The 20,258-nt window shown below is 38.6% G+C and overlaps 1 protein-coding gene and 1 long non-coding RNA gene across 2 annotated transcripts in view; one reads left to right on the forward strand and one right to left on the reverse strand.

The window, feature by feature from the left end:
• The window catches only part of LOC125708416 (inactive N-acetylated-alpha-linked acidic dipeptidase-like protein 2), a 210,567-nt gene extending 191,316 nt beyond the window's left edge, over positions 1-19,251 (reverse strand). The window contains exons 1-2 of the mRNA XM_048975923.1: positions 19,119-19,251; positions 3,153-3,215 (exon numbers count right to left, since the gene is read on the reverse strand). The gene's annotated coding sequence lies outside the window, so the exon portion shown is untranslated. The remainder of the gene's footprint in view (positions 1-3,152; positions 3,216-19,118) is intronic.
• On the forward strand, positions 43-8,088 carry LOC125708444 (uncharacterized). The gene is made up of 3 exons (XR_007382478.1): positions 43-1,737; positions 4,127-4,198; positions 6,726-8,088. It is a non-coding gene; the product is annotated as an uncharacterized LOC125708444 (long non-coding RNA).
• Positions 19,252-20,258: the final 1,007 nt, after the last annotated feature.

Raw genomic sequence — 20,258 nt, forward strand, 5'->3', positions numbered from 1 at the left:
ATAAAATGGTGAAAAGTCAGATAAAATTAATTGTATGTGGTATAGTGGTAAAAGACAAGCATTGTGTTTTACATTATGATCTTCTCTGAAATGCACTGTATGCAACTGGGCCTGTTGAGGTTCCCAACACCTCAGTAGTGGTGCCCAACCGGTTGATCACTAAGACATTTTTAATCAATCAATCTCAATACAACCTCCATTCCTTCCTCATCAGTAAAATATACCAAGGGGTGCCCCACCTGTTGGCAAAATATACTGTCACAATTCAGTAGCTCACCGGAATATTTTCATTGTAAAGGTAGATCTCTCTGAAAAAAGGCTGGACATCACTGCTCTACATGTTTTTCAGCGTAACTAAATGGCTTACATTATACCACAAAAAACGGCGACATCTCCAGGTGAATAAGAAGGGCACACCTTTGAGAACCAGGCAGAATCGTATTAACAGAGGCTTCATTATGCTGTCTATGAGCTCCCAAATGTTCACCCAGTGTCTTGTGTTTAGTATAATGTTAGTGTTTGTGTTTCGGTTACCTTCAAAGCATGAATAAGTGCCAATATATTTTTTTTTTTTTCTGTTTGTTTTATTTAATGTATTTCAAATTTCACTTAATCATGTTATCCATAGAAGTTACTTTTATAGCAAGGTTCATATCAGCTTAAGTACCTTTCTAACCGAAACCCAGTCTGGTACCTCAACCAGGAACCTTTGGGTCAAAAATCTATCATGACAGATGTTATCGAGAGTGAATGTTAAGTACAACCGCTGTCCATTTTATTATATTTACAAAATCACAACCAAAATGGCCACCGTCAGCGTAATAAAAAAGAAGCATATACCATCAATATACAACAAAATATACACAACAAATTACAAAGACGCAGGCTCTCACATGGTGGGAAAGGTGGTGTACAGACAAGATATCCCAATGATCTCAATGAAACAAACAAACAAACAAGCAATCTCTCCCACTCCAAATTCAAGGATCTCAAAAAAAACACAATCTCAAAAATCCAGCCAGGCAGAAAGAACCAATTCTTGGTTTATAAATATCAAGCCCCAACCACTCATTCAAACACTCAATCATGTGAAGCTACCGCCATTAATTCCCCCGGGCGATTAATGAAATCTGTCTGTTAAATGAAATTAATACTTAAAAATCTGTTTTCGTTTTGCAACATTTATATACACCCATCCAGAATGTCAGCTACAGTTTCAGGAACGACGCGTTCCTGGTATGTTTTTAAATAGCTGTACCTCAGAGGACACGCAAGAAATAGACAAGGCATGTCATTCTCTTTTGTTCCTAAATTGCATACATGTACCCAAGACGGCATCTAAAAAGGGAAGTCTAGAATAACAGTGGATTTTGTTTTTGATCCCATTCAGCTTTCAACACCAGCCTCACAGACAGGAAAGGTCACAACAGGTGTCCTGGCTCCCAGATTTAAGAACAGCTGCCTCCTGCCCGCAGTTTCCTGACTGAACGCCATGCATCATTAGCACACTTTAAATATACCGACCTCAGAACAGCCGCCACCACACTCTGCCTCTTCTATAGAATTCTCTCCCCTGCTCTCTTTGTATTTTCCCACATTTTAGACTCTCAGCGGTTACTGGCACTTTGCTTGTAAGACTGAGCTCAAGCATTGCTTACTGAAAAGAACGCATCGTCGTAGTTCTGTTATGTACCTTCCTTTGGGTCCTCGGGAATATACTAGAGACTCTAAACTTAGGTAGGTCAAAATTTTTATTCATCAGATTTGATTCTGCGTACATAAAATGGGTTTACCTTTAGATAGCACTTTACAGTGTCATTGTTTACTATTCAATGCAACGTATTTGTGTTGTGATAGAAATGACAGTTTCATAATTAACGCATTATTAGAAAAAGGAAAAGGTCTGTTTACAGGTTTATAAATATATTTGCAAGTAGTATTATTTGAAGGATTGAGAAATACCTCCATGGTCAATTGTGAATTTAAAAAAATCATTGGGTTTTATGAGCTAAATAAAAGGGTCAAAAACTGTATGTACTGGAAAACATTTTCTTGAAGGAGAGATAGCAGTTGCATATGTTGAAACAGGTACAATAATACAATTAACATGAAATGAATGACAGTTTACCTCCCCATGCTGACAAATATGCGGTACAAAGACGTGAAAATATAGGTTATAGAAACCCATCCAGGCTAACTGGTGGCCTTAATAAAATTATGGTATTTTATATGACATAGCTCTTGGTATACTTAAAAAGTAGTACTTCTGAGAATCATGAGCTCATGGGCCATTTTAAAAGTAACGTTACTTCTGTACGTTATCCTTCTAACGTATAACAATCCAGTTATTGAAAAAAAAAAAGCTGTGGTTAGCCATTAATACCTCAAAATTGTTCAATCATAATAATGTATTAACCAGAAATAGATTGGGACATACATCGTCGCTTAAAAATAAGAATACAATAGCTTAGCTGGAAAAAAAACTGCATTATGAAGTAGTATAAAGGAAGAACTGCTTTAAAAGAGTCTACCAATGTTAATTTGCAAGAACAAGAAAAAATAGGGGGAAAAAAGACAGGAAAACCGCATTGAAAAATGTATTGTAAAATTGAACCGAATTACGCTGTCGGTTACCTAAGAATCCAAATCCATGTTAATATTCTACTATAAACCATGGCTAGTTTGGTAATTACTGGCCTGTACAAGCATGCTGCTACATTCCTCAATGCCAATACTCACTTCTGCAATCTGCTATCCTATGCCAAGTAGGTACCAATGTAGCGATTCTGGGGTTGCATCATCGGAACTGTTAGAGCAATGCACTGCTATCCCTTGTTGATTCAAAATTATAGGTGCATGTATTCTCCGAATAAGCAAAGGAAGAGCAGGAGCAATGCTTCTTTAACGCCTGCCCTGGTAGCTAGCAAGTATTCCATACAAAGCGCGGCTCAAGGGTTAAAATCCTTAAAGGTGCTCGGCTTATAGTCAGTCAGCATGGCACGCCATTTTTCCATTTCCTTATTTCTTGCCTCCAATCCCAATTCAACAACGTAAACTTTCGGTTTGCTAGAAAAACCATCTGCACCATGAGAAAATAAAAAGAGAGAAACATTCCGACAATATTAATGGAAGGTTGTTGTCTGGGGGCTTACCCTGGGTCAAATGAAGACGGCCCGAACCCGTCAAAAACTATCGACCTCGTCCGGCAGCGGGACCTGCGAGAGAGAGAACAACAAAGACAGTTTGTGACAAAGCTGACACGGTGTAGTCCCAGAGGAGTGAAATCAATTGTGACGTTTTTCATTTATTTGTAAATGCCTCTTTGGTGGTACACTCACTCGAGACGACAGTTTAGCTCTTACGGAATAAGAGGGCTGATGGTAAAATAGAAGAATCCTGACAGTTGCCGTAATGAGATTCTGCATTAGGGCCGTTCTCTTACATTTTCACCCTCCACTAGATGCGCGTCCTTCACTTTCAATCTCGCGTCCAAGTCATTTGGAAACGTTAACCCTACGAAAAACTAAACTAACCCTTCTTTAGATGGCATCAACCTGATGTTTTCCTAAATCTAGACTCAAATTAGTAAGACACAATGTCAGCAGCACTGCATAACTTTAATGAAATAAAAGGTAGATGTATTGCATACTTTACTGCATAAGTTTTCTATAATAAATTCCAAAAAAATCCAAGCTCAGTGTTTCTCTTGCAAGACAGGTTCTACTCTACCTTCTATACCCAAGTTCATACTCGTATAATGTCACAGATAGTACTGAACACACAATATATGATCTATACAATAAAAATGATGCAGAAATGATATCCTGATCGTCACTTTAATTTTTACACATATCATGTGAGACTCCGCCTTCTCCAAAACCACTTTAAACATATTTTTGTTAAAAAAAGAAACATTAGTATGTAAAAGTACACCTATAGGTATAAACACATTTTCTCTCATGTTGTTTCAAAATGCAATGAAACGCAGTAATGTGTCTGTATCACACTTGCTAATAAAAAGATCGTGAATGTTCAACAAATTCTGAAACATGCCATCTTTTTCCGCTCATAATGTCTACATTTTGGGCTCTTTCGTTGTATTAACAAAACCACAAACCTGTGAAAGATGATTTGGCTGGAGATACCAAACCTTACGGACTCATTGAAAATGGATCAACAACACTGTCTGGACAATGAGGTATCTATTACCATAACTGTGTGCAAAACCACAAATGATACTTGTTCTTATTTGCTACATAAAATAACAGAAGCTTTTCAGGCAAATCCAACAATATGTGACTACATTTGCATGTGTGCATGAGAATGATGTATGCAATTCAAATTTGTTTGTGTGAATTCATACATGTATCATTGCATGTGTATTCCGCCATAATGGAAAAAATCTGTGGTTTTGTTAAGCAGGAAAAAAACTAATGCTTAGATTGTACTCTTTTTAACACCATCTATCCACCCACCAGACACTTTTCCTGGACAGGGTGATGGGGCTTTTAAACAGCGTTTAATACTAAAACGTTTCTGGGTCAGGCTGACAAAGGAAGTGACAAATTTTGATTTTCAAATCAAGGCACAAATCAAAACCATAAATTACATTTCAAAAGCACACACTATCAAATCAAACCATATACTGCAGTTAAAATAAACCAGTGGATATATGTTTATTTGAAATAGCTTAGTAATGCATATTCTGTCAATCACAGAATCAGTAGTCGCATCCATGGGTGCAATTTAATGCTTTATGACCACGAGTATGCTGAGCAGGACTTAGGGTTGCCTCAAAACAAAGTAGCTTTTCAAGTGTATTCCATGATTATCTTCATATAAATGCTAACAAAGTTTGCATACCTATTGAATAACTGAAAGAATCTTAGGTAACACTTTACATTAACTGCACCTTCATGATGCCTTTATAATACATTCATAAAATATTCAGTGCACCTTCATAATGCATTCATAAGCAGCATGCAACATCCTAAAATACCTTAACAGCTTTAATATACATTAATAACAAACATTATATTCTAATATGATAATGTTTGTTACTGATGTATATTACAGCTGTCTGTCCGTTGAACACTTTGTGAGGCAACACTAAGACATGACAAGGTATACTTTCATGCTGCTTATGAATGTTCTAAGAATGCACTATAAATGCATTATGAAGGTGTAGATGATGCAGTTAAATTTTAGTAATCTTTCTGTAGTAATACTCAAATGGACTGTTGTTGACATTGCATACCATTGATAAAAATGTCAACACACAGTCAAGGACAGTCTTAAAAGAGAAAAAAAATACCTGAAATATTTTACTTATTATTGTCATTGCCTGAGGTCTCCTTTTTGTCATTAGGGACACCTTAAAGTTCTTGTTCAAATTATGGACATCGGTTTCCAGCCTCTCATGATCTCTGGGGCTGTAAAACCCCCAAAACATATCATGCAAATTGTATTTGAAGATAAAAGATTAACCAAAAATCAAAAGACTTATGAAATGCTGTAAGAGATCGAAACACATATAGAAAGGGTTTGTCTGCATGCAGATATACATTATATCCTTAGTCCCAGTGGAATATAAACACAGTATTCTGAATTGCAGAGGATGTAGAGGACTTAAACAGCTGTGCTTGCTGATTCTGCTGTTAATGTTACCATTGGCAAAGCAGATTATTAATCTTTTTGACTTGGCAACATCCTGTTGTTGTTTGTATTACTTTGAGGTACTGAAGCAATAGTTCATGCTTCATAATTAGTGCTAGTTTTATTCTCTCTTCAAAACACTTTGATCTTAAAAATGCTAACAAATGACAAATACAACTCAAAATCTTGTTGAGTCACTCAAACATGAAAAACTTGATCCTCCTGATCCAATACAGTGACACAACATTGGCAGCACTGACACAGATAGAGATCTAGTTCATCATATATTATCCCTAAGCAAACACAGTGGAATAGATTTTTCAGCTACTGATTTACTTTCAAACAGTATTAGATCTTTCTTAAGATATGCTTTCTACTTCTTAATTATGGAAATAATGTACTCTGAATTTCTGAGAATGCAAAACATGGCACTCGAAAATCCAAACAATTCAAACTGAACAAATCATCGAGTGTGCGTGTGTGTTGGGGGGGGGGGGGGGTAATTATAACTGCTCTTTACAATAGTGAAGGTGCCCCCCTTTACCTTAAGATCTCCTATCAGCCCAGCCATCTTCCTCCATCACTTTATGTCTTCATCATTGAGTGAAGCCAGCTAAGCATCATTAAGTGGGCAGCATTGCGTAAAATGCCATCAAGCACAAAAAACAGAACATTCTGCACCTCACCAGTCTACTAGCCAAAAAGTAATGGCAATAATCCTTCATGTATCGTTAGGTCCGTAAACAATCTGGGAATATCCAAAATAGCTATTTGGTACAGCTATTCCCCCCAAACATAACTGCAAAAAATATCGGCAACTTTGTGGGTACCTACTATGACTTACCAAGTATGATAAACATTAAAAGACACCCAAAGTATATTTGTTTTACTATGTGAAAGTTGACCAAAAACTGGCATAAATAAAATTGTAACTAAGAATGTGAATATTAATATCAAACATTGTGTTTTATGCATATATATTACAGAACTTGCTTACATACACCAAGCACAGGATGTACTAAGGATGTTTCTTAACAATACTTTATCCACCCATGTCTGTTTTCCCACAGGTAAGGAACAACAGCAATGCTACCAATGTCCCCTTCTCTACTAATGGTTGGCCAATCGTGCAGCAAGTGGGAACCCATTTCTTCTAGAGAAGACCAATCATCTCAGCTGGCTAAGAAAAACCACGGTGTAAGAAAAGTCGGAGACTCTCAAGAGAGTGCCGAGGTTCCCCTTTGCTTTTTGCACCTTTCACTCATCGACTGCTGTTCCTTTGGGGTTTCAGCAGTGACAACATTGTGTATAGTTCAAACCCTGGCTGTGGTTCATCGAGGCTTCATTGAGAAACTTGAAAATTAGATCATTTTGTCTATCATTGTTCACCATTCGCACCAAATTATGCCCTTCATCCTATTCAATGAGCCAAATAGCTCTTTTCATTACCACTGCAACCGACTACCCTGCATCCAGTGGTAGTGCATAAGAATACTTACACCACTTGTTTATGTGAGGCCCCCTGTTGGCCACAAAGAGTCACTACATTAATATATTAAATACTGCAAAAAAGCTAGCTAGCTATAATGTTCTGACTGTATTCATTAGCTTATGTTATTGTTATATGAAACAATGAGATCATCATTTCCCAGCAGTGCCACAAAAAGGAAGAAAATCAAAGACAGAAAGTCTTTCAAAACAGAAAATTTGCCGAAGCTGACCAGTGTCTTCACCACAGACAATGAAACACCGGATGAAGATGCAGAGATGGCCTAACCAGACTTATCGGTGTTGAATGCTAGGAAAGCGAGGGCACAACTTCTTGTTGAAAAGTTAAAAAGATTTTTATTTATTTATTTATTTTTTTAAATCGATAGCCTTGTCACTGCTCCAACAGCATACAGCGCATTGAGGGAGAATTTAGTTTTTTGTGGCATTAACTTGCGCATTATTCTTTGACTTTCTCTTTAATTAAGCTCCAATCACTGCTAACACTGTGCACTACGATATACAAATCTGTACGTATCTGTTGCATCGAAAGATGAGCATCTGTGTTTTTTACGGTACTGATAACAGTAACTTTGGGATTTCTAAATACAGGTATATCGTAATACCACCCTACCACCCAAACCTATGCCAATTCCTTTAACCATTCTTTTTTAATAGTAACTTAGCAACCACCTACATGACCACCCTCACCAAATTCATCATAGGCTTACTAACGATGCTCTACTGTGAAAATTACATCTACTCAGTGTGACCTGAGGCAACTTTTCCATTTTCAATCACCACAATGTTCCAATTATTCATGATTTTTCATCACCATGGCAGCCCTGTATACCTGGTCACTAACGATAGGATGTAGTTCAGCGTTTACACCTGTTCTAAGAGAAAGTAGCATTGACTGAATCATCGTTCCATTTTCCGTCTATCCAATCCATTAGATTAAACATCTTTTTAGAAGCTTTTTAATTCAAATAAAGCAAGAATCTCAAGTGTGTTGCATCTGAAGGACTTGTCAATTAAATCCAATAGGTGTATTCAAGGATTTTTTTTTCTCCTATTTGAACAAGAATAAAAACTCCAAAGCCAGACCTATACATTCCTCACAAGTTCACAACCTAAAACATAAATCTATAGACCTACATTACAGCCCCATACTACAGCCTATTGGAAAAAAAACTCTTGCCATTTTGACACTACATGTACTTTATTTAGCAGGAACTTTTGTCCAAAGAGACTTAGAGGTGAGGAAAGCTGGGGGTTAGAGGGCGGGGTTAGCCAGCATCCAACGCCCTTGGCACAGTTAGGGTTAATTAAGGGCCTTGCTTAATTAAGGGCCCATCAATGACAGGATTATGCTGCCTACCACTGGACTTGAACCCACGCCCATACGGACACAGATATCTAACCTACTACCCATCGCCACAAAAAATATGGAACACTTCATCATTCAACAGAATAAAAATTTAACAATACAAGCTATTCGTCATTACAGCTGTTATTTAGTTTGCCCAAAATTTCTAATTATTTTCATTATTTGGCATTAAAAGAAAGGTATACATCAGTCTGGCTGGCCAGTATGACGGTATTAAAATTAGATACCGACTATGTCTGGTGCTGGCTGGGGGGCGGGCTGTTGGGTGGCAGTAAAAGTATGCTTTTAAGGTGGCTTGATTTGTCGTGGACTGGGGGTGGGGGGTGGAGGAAAAATTTGCCGGTTGGATAGGGTGGAGTTCCGGTGTTAAACCTTCTATCCGGCTAATTTTACAGCCACTGAATAGCAGAGCGGCAGATTTCCGGGACACTGCACATCATTGGCGGGTGTCAGTAAGCTGCTGTCAATTTGCGGGAGACTCCTGGAACTTCCAGGAGAGGTGAGATGTCTGAAATATACACTGTTACTACAAAATTTAAAGAAAAGCATGTCGACAACACACAATATCATTTTACCCATTTCAAATATTCAAAATAATAAATTGTTCGAGGAAAAGAAATTCTCCATTTTACTTATGATGTACTTATATTGTACAAAGTGTTAAAAACATCTGTAACCAGAAACTGAACAATCCTCAAATCCAGCAATACAGAAAAGTTAAAGTCAACTTATAAGCCTCGGTATTCTTGTTCACACAATTCTCTGCTGCAACTATTCTGCTTACTATCTGTACAGTTCAATTTTCAAAAATAAAGCCGACAGCCACAAAAGCAGCAGACTGGCCACCTCTAGAGATTACTTCTCCTCCTGGGCATCCTTACTAAATCCCCAGGAATCCCACTCCAGGGGCACAGTTTATCGGATTATTTTCCTGGTCCCCCCCTGAGCGTCTCTCAGCTGTTGCTCGGGCACCTTTGGGCTGAGAGGCAGTGCGAACCTTGGCCAAAGCAGCCCTCCTTCAGTAGATCAGTAAAACTACCCCTGTAGCTCAGAAACACCCAAACAGCTTACCACTTTCGAAGTGACAGTAAAAGCAATCGGAGGTCAGCGCTAGGATCAAGGCAGCAGGTATTACTCTGGTATATGAGAAAATAGGGCATATTTGACAAAACGTGACATGGCAAGAACTAAAATACTAATGGTCGCATACACAAATCTGGGAGTTACAGTATCTCGCCCCACCAATACGATGGTGGGAAATGTACCGATTTCAATCCCACATGATTCAGTTATAGGCTACATTGTAGACCAAGAGAGATTTAATAGGACAAAACACCCTTATTTACCTGGTACTCTTGTGCTTGTCCCTCGATTTATACACATTAATGTCCTCTGTACAGTTAAAATGGTAGCATGCAGAGGATATTGAGATGTTTTGTGAGATGTTGACAATATTCTGTCCGGGCCTGTCAATCCCTTCATTCACTCCCACACTGCTGATTCAGAAAAGAACTGGGAGTGAGCCTGTATCCTGTCACTAGCAGTCTAGGACTTGAACGAGGGAAACTTCAGCCAAATGGCACCTTGCTAAAGTTACATTTCAGCATCAACCATAGAAATAACTGAGCATGAATTAAATCCAAGCATTTTACCCAGTAATGGAAGGAAATTCTTCAGATAGCTTTTTTACACAGTATATTTAATGGTATTTCCAACATTCCTACATATTGCTCAACATTAATCCTGTCCCACTTCAACAAGAATTAATGTGTACAAACACGCAAAGTTCCTGCATAGCTACTCTATTACATTCAGGGCACCACGGTCTAGCAGGAAATGTTATAGACATCTAATAACTAGAAAGCAAACATGGCTATAGTTAATATATAGTCAAAAGAATTATTTGTTTGAATGATCTTTGTACAAAAATTATATTAAATTCCCTTTATACATTTCATTAAACACTAAACAAATGTGAACGTTTTGAAAACTTCATACCATCACTGCCATAATTCATTAATATTGTTACAAAAATATTATGATGCATTTTTTCCACAAATTTATTTTCAATATATACACACACACACACACATTTTAATTCATATACTTGTCCATTCATTTCATGGGCAAAACCCTAATCCCAACAATGGCAGTCTTAATGCCTACCCAGCCCTAACCTTAACTGTAAGTAACCAAAAGATTTGTCCCCACAAAGTCAGAATAACATGTTTGTGTTACATTGTGGGGGACATTTGGTCCATAAAGTGTAATATATACATAAAACACATACACAGGGTGAAAACTGGCATTTTTCAGTACTTCACCAAATTAACATACGCAGTTCATCAGCTGGTACAGATTGCATCGTAATGCAAATATTTTTCCCAGTTATTTCTCGGGGGGGGGGGGGGTCTCAGTTTTTGCATTATGCATTTCAATTCACTGCATTCGGTATAATCAAAAGGGTGTGTTTTCACATATCTTTAGTAAGACACATTTTACAGTACAAAAATAAGTAAGGTCAGCGACTTGCATATTATCTGTGTGGATAAGGAGGCATATTGAATAATAAGGTAACACTTTTTTTATTGATTCTGAATAACAATGGAACAAACAGAATATCCCCACCAGCAAATTGCAAAGAGTAAATCAGTGGTGGGGGTGACCTTGGCTGAAGCAGTGTTAAATCGGCCAGCAAATTTCTTTCGCAAGGTATCACTTTTATTAGCCTGCCATTTTTCCATTTTACGTTGTCACTGGTGCCTGGCAAGTTATAATTTTCACACCTGAAGAAAGCTGGCTGAGGTCAAATTTATGGAGATGGTATTTGGGACTGCTTAAACAATTTGTAATTTTTTTTTTTAATTCTTTTAAATCGCGATAATATATGGTTAAAAATAATTTTAAAAAAAACAGATGCCTTTTATAAACAGTGTAGCAGTGATGCAAAAATGACGTGCTGTTTCACACAGAAAATTTACGACAGTCACTGAAAATGTATCATGGTTGTGAAAGTAATCGGATGAAACACCCTTTTTATGCACTGTTTTAGTGCCGGATCATATATTCCTTATGATGTATGACCTCCAGGTCATTTCAGATGTTACTGACATTTTATATATGTTCATCTATAAATCAAATTAAATAATTCAATTAATCGGCATTTTCCCCATTGTTCTTCCACTGTTTTAGCAAAAAATGCTGCTGTGACTTAGTGCATTTTACATGAACAAAAACCCTTTAACTTTCTCTTGAACTATAGTAAATACATTTAGAAATTAATTTTGGGGTTTGGCCTTGTGATATGTGCTGAAAAACTGGAGCAAGCAGACAGTGCACTGTTCCAAACGGGTCCAGTTTTCCCATGCATAAGTTGCATTGGCTAAATAAATAAATAAATAAATAAATAAATAAATTATATATATATATATATATATATATATATATATATATAAAAATAAATAATTTCTCTCCTATTTCTATCCATCCAGACAGCGCCTTTAAGTTCTGAATAAGCAGAATGAAAGATGAGAACACAGACATCTTCTCTTTATTACGTACCCTTTTAATGATTTTAGCAACAAAAGAAAGCAGAAAGAATAGTGTGAAGCTGCTAGTCCACCTTTTTAACAGTGAAACACACGGACACTCACTTCAGCCCCCTGCTGGTTCCTATTTCACAACTCACTGGCGAGGTCGGTACCAAGTCCCTCTGGTATGACAGCCCTTTTACACTCAGGGAGGTTTCCCACAGACCCTGAACGTCCAGCTTTCCTAACAGCCACCATGAAGAATATATATTTTTACTCAGACTGCTAAAGAAGAATATTTCAGTTATAAATGCACGGTTCAATACTAACTTCTCAATGATTAATTCATAAATTGTCAAAATAGCTTTTAACGTAAAACATTCTCAGGTGTTCATCTACAGGTCTCCTACGCTACAGAGCTGTATACCTGCATTTATATTTCAGTATTTAAAGTTAGACTGAACACCTAATACTGCACTGAAGCTTACCTTGCTTACCCTAGATTATTTCAATCTGGTGTTCCTTAAATAAAAGATACAGGCACTGTACTGCTGTCCATGCTGCTATTGGTTTACGCATCCACCTGGTGGAGAAAAGCAGCCGATATTAAGGTGGCACAGTTTTATCGACATGGGCAAAAAAACGGCTGATAAAGCACCGATAGTGTCTCTTTAAATGCTGAGAAGCTTCACCTCCTGCTTTATAACTTGCCATCTTTAGTCTGGGGTTATTTGTAAGCTTAAACAATGTATTGCTAGTACTGGACTGGGAATTGAGATGCTGCACGCACACACACACACACACACACACACACACACACACACACACACTAAGTTACATTTATAAGGTTGTTCTGTTAAGGAGAACACACAACCTACTTTAAACAGCTTTTTGGTTTAACATTGTGAAAGTTTGTCTTATTTACTAAAGTCCTACTTTTATAAGTAACTCATGACTCATTTAATATAACAGTTTCTTCTATTTGAATGTCACAATTTCACAATGGAGTCAAACCAGTAATTCAAACAAATGTTTAAAACTGTAAGTGTCTGATCATATAAACTTTAGATGTTACTGGTTAACGGAGTTTTTAGCTCATTAAGATGGGCCCTGGATACTGGTTTTGGCCCTTAGTACCAGCCCAGTATGAGTTTCCTGCTCTCTGGCAGGCTCTGGTGCCTCTGCGCCTGAGGTGAACATCAGTTCAGGGTGATCTGCACGGCCTGGAATCCCCAGCAGCTCCACAGAGGCGGCGATGCCACAGGCAATATAGACCCGGCTGGGAGGCCACCATCCCTCACCTAAGTTTAGCTCTAACAACACTTACACGCTTTTTATGATTTCAATAGTGTATCCAGAAACTGGTTACACAGATAAGTCAGTATTTTCCGTTGCCCTGCGGAATAACTCTGTGGCACAGCAATAAAACAAATTCATTTAACATATATAACTTAGTCTATTTAACTGCATTCCACAAACATGCTTGCTGTGCATACTAATAGTTGCAAGACCAAAATTAACAATTATGGTCGAGATCTAAAGTTTCATCCATAAGCTCACAAGATGGTTCTGGAAAAAGTATTTAAAAGCCTATGAAATTTTAGAGCCCCCTGTGGACAGCTCACCACAGCCTCACTACTACCCCCTCCCCCCCCCCCCCCCCCCCCATCTCCACCTTTGAACACACATTCGCTCAAACGCAAAATTTCCAGTCATAAATCATTTCAGCATTATGCATTTCGATGTTATCCCTCTGCCCTGTAATTTTATTTCTCAATTTATGATTCTAATTTTTTTTTAAAAGGTTAGAGATTAGAGTCAGCAATTACAAACGAACAAAAATAAGCAGTGAGTGAACCGTATTTAAAAACAGGGTAATAAGTACATTATTATTTTTAAATCTTTTTAAAGGGCTCAAAATAAAAGATAAAATAACACTTTACACAAATGCAGACAATAATGAAAAACGTAAACTGGCATACAATTTTCCTCCAAAATGCTTCAGTAGAATGGATTTGCTTGAGTATTCATCAATATCGTTAAATTAAGATAACTGGTTTTCCTAATTGCCTGTCATTACAGTTACAGCTCACCTTGTAATTAATACTTACAATTGGCAATAAGAGATCTTTAGATCTAATCTCATCTAATAATTCATAAATCCATCTTCTAATAACTTATCCTGATCACATTTGCAGGCTTCTTTTTACAATTGTATAATTTAGGTTGTGCTTTGGGCTGTGCTTCATCCATCCATCCATCCATTTTCCAAACCGCTTATCCTATTGGGTCGCGGGGGGTCCGGAGCCCATCCCGGTAGCAATGGGCACGAGGCAGGGAACAACCCAGGATGGGGGGGCCAGCCCATCGCAGGGCACACTCACACACCATTCACTCACACATGCACACCTATGGGCAATTTAGCGACTCCAATTAGCCTCAGCATGTTTTTGGACTGTGGGGGGAAACCGGAGTACCCGGAGGAAACCCCACGACGACATGGGGAGAACATGCAAACTCCACACACATGTGACCCAGGCGGAGACTCGAACCCGGGTCCCAGAGGTGTGAGGCAACAGTGCTAACCACTGCACCACCATGCCGCCCCATGGCTGTGCTTCAATCAATGCTAAATACAAAAATCACCACAAATGCAAAAAAAAAGCAAAAACCACCTGCTACATTATTTTTAAGTCAGGAAAGTCTTTCATTTTCTCAGTATCCCAGGTCTCTATCCAAATCTGACCAAACCAAAGCCCTTAAATATTTACCTTGTCCATAAAGTATATTGGTTTAACCATGACATCTGTCTCTGGCTAATCTTCTAATTATGTAAAACAGTTAAACATACAGGCAGTTTTTCTTAATTCCTAAGGACAAACTTTATGTTATCAGTACATCCTGAACATACTGGGACACACAGAGCATTTGGCTTTTTAACTGTAGCATGTTCTAATCTCCCTGCTACTTCTGTACACTTAAGTCACTGTAGGGTGTGTTTGATCCAACTGTCGACATGCAGCCCGCAGACCCTGTGGTCTGACCCCTTAAACGCCTAACCACACAGTCACACGCACACATGCGCACACACACACGCCAAACACACACATACATGCACACATACTCACAAGCAAGCGCACGCACGCACACACACACACACTACTTCCCTACCAGGAAAAGATTCAACAACATGGCATTTTTAAATTTAAAAAAAGCCTCTTACTTATTACTCGTCCTAGTAGCATGTGGGAAGGTTGTAATAAAAGCAGGAACAGATGTGCTGAGGCAATTCTCCGCGCGCATTCCCAGCAAAGCCCTGCTTGATTTGCATCAAACCCCTCTTTTCTCAGATTATTCAAAACATCAAAAGACATTTAGCTATAATAAATAGCAAACTATAAATCAACAAAACAAAAGTCATTAACAGCACGACTTTTACCCTGACCGGCACTGAACGTGATGACTCCGCGTTATTCTGAGGAAATGCAGTAGCTAAAAAAAAATTGAAAATATTACATTTTAAAACTTAAGAAGTGATTTCTCACGTTTCGGCATAATATTTCAAACTTTACAACTTAATGTGACTTTTCAGCATTTTAGATCATCAGCGACCTTTCACACTGCCCTTATCTGGATGTCCCTATATGTATATCAATCCAGTGTTACTTGCACTATTAAACTTCTCCGTTTTGCCTGACCTGAATGTGCATCTATCATGTTAGCTCTATTAAATTCGTTTGATATATTAACTTATCCTTGCACTTGTAACCTGATTAAAGTCTGGAAAAAGGCTTACTTTAACTTTGCTTTATGTTCAACTGTCAGCAGTACATTGACTTTTTACAAAAATTTTAATAGAAATAATATCCAAAGCCAAGTGTCAAGATCGAGTTTGCTGGTCCAAATGCCATGGCCATATCATCCTTGGGCCCTTGAAAAAGGCCCTTAATTAACTCCAACTGCTTTAGGGCCCCTGGATGCTGACTGAGCCCACAGTCAGACCCAAAGCTCCGCTCTGATTGGTACATATCCACCTCCATGTGTGTCTCATCTGAGAACAAGCAGGATACGTCAAGACTGAAATTTCTTTGTATTTACTACCTGTAAAATGACAGTAAAGGCATTCTTCTTATGCCATATACTATTGGTTAGTTAATCTTTCTATTGGTTATCACTCCTTTCATCGATTTCCAGCTATGCATCCATTTTATAAACCCACTTGTTCTATGCAGGGCTTTGGCAGTTCGAAGCCTATTCCAGAAGTTATGGGTACAAGGAAGAGAATAACCCAGAATGGGGTTCCAGCCCATTATTGGGCACACTCACAGAATTCCTGCACACATGCAAACCTACAGGCGTGGTGGCACAGCGCCCTGCACCATCGCCTCACATCTGGGACCAAGGTCCAAATCCCCGCCATCTCTCCATGTTCTCCCCCTGTCGTCGTGCGGTTTCCTCCAGGTTCCCTAGTTTCTCTCCACAGTCTAAACACATGCTAAAGTGAATTGAAATTACCAAATTGTCTAATACATAGGGCTAAAATGAAGATTAAAAAAAGACAAAGTAAGAACACAGAACACTCTTCAGGTTCACAAACTAGCCTAACTCTCACCACTTTTTATTGAGGAAAGCTAAAGTCATGTTTCACAGCAAACTATCACTAAAGAGAGGAACTTTAAAAAATTATCTATTAAAACTAAAATAACATAGGACTACAGTGAATACATGTCTATCAGTTCAAAACCCTTATTGATGTGGGATTTAACATATATTTCATTTGCCCATGTTCATTTGGCTTTACACCCCTGCATAATTATCTGGTTAAATCAGAAATGATAAATTCCACATGTTGATGTGGGGTAAACTCTTCCCAAAGCAATTTCTCTGCAATATGGAGCAGTTTCTCCACTAATTTTGCATAAGTGCCAAGATCTTCTCTAACTACCTTTGGAATTCATTGGTTTTCTTAAGGAAAGTCTCTCTGACATACATTTCATATACAAAAACAAAGATAAAAACATGCAGCAGGTTGTTAGGCTATCACAAGCATCTTAGTGAGTTTGCACCGTAAGAGAATGTTTGCATGTATTCCCAGGGAAATGCTCACAAATATTCTCTGAGTTTGGGTGCCCGAGTGGGCTACAGGAAGTAAGAAATGTCACACTACCCTATGACAATGTTTGACAACCATATGCTGTGCTTGCCTTGAATACCAGAGCGATGTCACCTACAGTAGCTCTACACATCCCACTCTCCCCGCATTCAATGCTTATGTGCATCAGTATAACGACACAGTGGTATTTGATCTTGTCATGTTCCCTTGAGCCGTGTCTATAAAGCTTGTGAAAGGGCCACCGGCTTATTTATCGAAACACGTACAACTTATTTAACAAGAAAACTGCACCGACTTATTTACCAAAACACATACAACTTATTTAACAAGAATATTGCAGCAAGGACAGCAGCATCATTTCATGTTCCTAAACACAGCAGTCACACATTTTGCATGCACATATGGTGATGCTAATATTTTCCCAATTTTCAATTAACTAACGCATGTTATAATGGCAATTCTCTAATCTCTGCTGATGCGTGATTAGGCCTGAGTTTCTTAGATATTAACAGAAATGTAGGTGAAGTGCCAGTAAATTAAACAAAATGTAAAACGATGACAATAATAATAATAATAATAATAACACACTCCAAAATGATGCTCTTGCTGAGTAGAAGTGTTAAACTAAATTCCAGTAAAAAGCTGTAGTTTAATAGCTGTCAATTTCCAAAAGAGGAGTGATGCATCACTTATTGCATAAAAGGCCACAATGCAGGTGGAAGTGATTTACACTGAATAATGTGGTGGGCAACATTACATAGCACTTTGACTTACACTTCAGTGGCAGAAAGAAGAGTTTTTATTTATTTATCTCCCATACTCCCACACTTGCCATCTCAACCATTTGTTCCATAAATCACAGATATTAAGTTACCGGCAATCAGATTGCCGTGGTGTCCTATACTATATTTCACATCTTTACAAGCGGGAGGGCGTACGGGAGGTGGATACTGTCATTGATATAAGACAAAAGCGTTGTAATGGCATTCGCTGTGCTTCCAAGGGTTAAGACAGCAGGATTTTAAACAGCAACTGCGAATCTGTGCCAGTGAAATATGTGAAAATGCTAAGGAGGGCATTTTAATTCACGCAGGCACGGGAAAACGGGAATACCAAACATGCGCTGTACTTCAGCGAGACATCGACTCTTTAATAGTTACTAAGGTGCAGTAATAAACATAAGCAATTATACATGTAGGAAACGTCACATTGCAACACTAAAGAACTGAAAGACAACAAAGTCACCCTTTCAGAGAACGAAAAACAAACCGGTAAATAGTAGCAATATGTTTAACAATAAAATAATCTAATAAATCAACTATCACAGGCAGCGTGTAGTGGCTGTCTATAATTATAGACGAAATACAAGTTGTCGGTGCACTTCCTAACTTCCACCCTATTCCCCAACTTTCCTTACTTTCCCGAGAGCCATGTGATCCCTAGTTCTTTCCGTGATCGCACATAACTTTCGCTCGTTGTTTTCCTGGTTACTGGCATTCATGATTTGTTGCTGCGGATTTTTTATTTTTTTTAAAAAATAAACGTATTAAAGAGTGTTAAGGGAACGGGGACTTAAAAGGCAGATTTTCACGGTGGTCTAAACACCCGAGGGATGCCAAGTTATAACCCGGTGAACAAAAGCTGAGGATTTTCCATTAACTGTAGGCAGCCACCTCAGCTTTTCTAAAACTTAATAGCGTACGTGGCATTAGTTTGAATAGAAAGTGCGCAACTGCCGGAGTTTATTGTGAATCTCCTTAAAAAGTGCGAACCGCACGTCAAACAAATGCCAAATGAAGCGTAAAGTATGGGCGACTTTCGTGTATAGTGAAAGCGAAAGTCGTAAAACTAATTTTACTCTGACATTTATTCGCAGCAACTAATTCGCGGAAAAGCACTTGTTTTAATCAAGGGGTCCCAGCTTAAAACGTGCGGCTCTTACCATGTGGCGCCGTGGGCGTCCCATCGTTTGGTTTGAAACTCTTCTTACTGAAAGTGACCGAGTTCAGCCTAGTGCGGCACACCCCGCTTCCCTAGCTGGGAGAAAGGCTGAGAGCCCTCTGTCTGTATAAGAGGCACAGCTGTCTGCAGGCGCTCTCCAAACGGGGCAAAATGACCATCCTAATGACGGGGGGAATCTCCCCCTGTCACACGCCACTTTATCTTTTGCAGTGCTGGCATAGGTTGTATTTGTAAACTTTCAGCATTTTTTCCCTTACAAAAAAAGGTATTTTGATAGACGGGCTGTATTTGAATCTAAATGGGTCAAATCAAGGCCTCAATTATATATTTGGGGGACACGTCGCCCCCGTCAATATTCAGATGTGCTCATAATGACCCCCCCTCCCCCTCCCCCGCCTAATATATATTATAATTACAGCCTTGGGGCTCCCCAGTGTTTACTCCATGGCTGTGGTCGTGGGTTAAATGTTTTATTTTAATACATAGTTAAACTAAAGCTGTTCAATATTTTGGGGGTGGCACGGTGAATGAGTGGGTACTGCTGTACCGTACCTCAGACGTCCAGGGCTGGGGGTGGGTTGATTTATGTTCCTGGTTGTGTGGTTATGTTCCTTGTACATGTGTGTACATATTCTTTTGCGTAATTGCTTTGCTGTGGGTGCTGTGTTTTGTCATGCAGTCTAGGTCTCTTTAAAACTCTCTACAGTATAATGTGTGATTGTGTGCATGAATGTCTTGTGATGACCTGGACCAATACCCACAGCGTCCCGTGGCTCGCGACATGTTCTTCTGAGCTTCAGGCTCGCCACAAATGATTTTCTTGCTTGAAGAACTATTCAGTGAGAGCAATGGAAGACCCACCAACCCAGTTGATAATCTCCCATTCATAAATCTATCCAGCTCAATGTCAACTTTCCTATTCTCTTCCAGATGCTTTCAAATATATTTTCTAAGGCATCAAATCACCAAATTTCATAATTAAATATAATACAAATGATACCCAAATGTTTATATCCCAAATAACTATGTTATATAGCAATTTTGTAATTTTAACAAAATGAATATCCAAGTGTCATGCCCTGCTTGTCTGATCCTTGCCACGCCCCCCTCGTTAACCTCG

The sequence above is a fragment of the Brienomyrus brachyistius genome, chromosome 15 (genome assembly GCF_023856365.1).
Source record: "Brienomyrus brachyistius isolate T26 chromosome 15, BBRACH_0.4, whole genome shotgun sequence".
NCBI classification, from domain to species: domain Eukaryota; kingdom Metazoa; phylum Chordata; class Actinopteri; order Osteoglossiformes; family Mormyridae; genus Brienomyrus; species Brienomyrus brachyistius.